This window comes from Malus sylvestris, chromosome 14, assembly GCF_916048215.2.
Source record: "Malus sylvestris chromosome 14, drMalSylv7.2, whole genome shotgun sequence".
Classification (NCBI taxonomy): domain Eukaryota; kingdom Viridiplantae; phylum Streptophyta; class Magnoliopsida; order Rosales; family Rosaceae; genus Malus; species Malus sylvestris.
In genome coordinates this window covers 14767672-14769336 of record NC_062273.1, presented here as the reverse complement: position 1 = coordinate 14769336, position 1665 = coordinate 14767672, and the positions used below count along the sequence as shown (strand labels likewise).

Below are 1665 nucleotides of genomic sequence, written 5' to 3'. Positions count from 1 at the left end.
TTGTAGGGCTAGTTTGGTATTGTTGTGCTTTGAAAAAAAACTACTTTTGCTGTGTTGTGAGAATAAGCTCATTTTTGCTGCTTCACGTTTTCAGCTTTTTTTTCACAAAAAACTGTTAAAATAAGCTGTTTTTAAGTGTTTACCAAACACCTTTTGAGCTTAGCTTTTTTCGATACCCACTTTTTATAAAAACACTTTAGTACCAAACCAGTACTAATTCTCTCAAAAAAACCATTATTCCTAATGCCACCTTTCTTTTTGGCACCCTATCTATTCTGTCAGCAACAGATATAGAAGCAAATAAGTCCATAAAACAGAAATATACCCAAGAAGTATATGTACACAACACAAATCAAAGCAATCGGCGAACTTTATTTAAATAGACCAAAATGAGTAATAAGTCATTGAACCCTCACTTCACCATCCTAAGCTTTTCCATATCTTTCTGTGTATCTATGAGGGTAGACATTCAACCCTCACTTCTTTATTTTTTTGAGAGTTCTGCATACTAATTGGAGGAAACCAAGGAATTCGAAGCTTTTCCATACCTCAGCTTATATTTTGAGGGAATTTAATGTGTTCTTGGAAATTGGTAAAAGCGATTGTGGAGGAATAGAGGAAGAGTCCATTGTCTTTCAAGCTCTTCCCTTTGAACTGATGTAAAAGAAACTTTCACATCCACCATTCCCCCTATTCCAATTCAAAAAAATTTAAGAAAAAACTCAACAGAAAATCACTAAATAATTCAATAAATTTGGAATCTTTATTATTTTCCTGAAGAAAAAAGGTGGAAACTTTACCTGAGGAACTGTAAGCGAAGCTGTGATGAGAGCAAGGCAGATAGTGCTACAGATGCTATGGAGGGACAAAATCAGAACCGATAAGATTGAATAAATCAGTCGGAAAACTCACGATGTAATTAACCTGTTCGTTGCCAAGCTGCATCCACACAAAAACCAAACAAATTAATCCCAAAACCCCAACATCCCAAATACCAATAACAAACAATCATACAAAACAATCGACAATTAGACCTGATAGCTTACCACAATGTCATGTGACGAACTCCGATCACTATCATCGATCTTCATCTGCTACCAAAGCCTATACGGGATCGGAGAACCAAAACCCACAAAAAAAAAATCTCAGAAATAGGCGAGAATTCCTGAGAAAATTCAAAATTTTGGGCAAAGATAGTGTTTTTTTTGTCCGATTTTGTTGGAGGGCTTGAGGGTTTTTGGGATTTGTTGGTTTCATATTGATATTAAGGGGAAGCAAATGGAAAAGTTATTGGAACATTTGAGAGAGCTCGAGAGATCTAAGGGAGAGAACATGCTTGCACCATCCCCAACACCTGCTTCCCCTCCCAGATGGTCAACACGCGTACATCCAGCCTCATTTCCTTCCATGATAACCAACACGTGTACAATGGGGGCAAATACGTGATTTCACTATACAACATATGAAAAAGGCTGAGAATTAGGTAACGAACGAGGGGCAATTTTGTCAAATCACTGTTAATAAACAGTGACTTCCAACTGAGTTTTAGTATATATAATTTTTCGACATATAATCTGAAGGGTGGTGAATGGTTTTTATGTTTAACATATTCTTTTCAACTCATTACATTTTTTTTAAAATGATATTATATTCAATAATAAAAAA

The 1665-nt window shown here is 35.6% G+C and overlaps 1 long non-coding RNA gene across 1 annotated transcript; it reads right to left on the bottom strand.

The window, feature by feature from the left end:
• Positions 1-392: 392 nt before the first annotated feature.
• On the bottom strand, positions 393-1341 carry LOC126600316 (uncharacterized). Its single transcript, XR_007615419.1, has 3 exons — positions 1047-1341; positions 801-924; positions 393-690 (listed from the first exon to the last, which is right to left on the bottom strand). It is a non-coding gene; the product is annotated as an uncharacterized LOC126600316 (long non-coding RNA).
• Between the last annotated feature and the right edge of the window lie 324 nt (positions 1342-1665).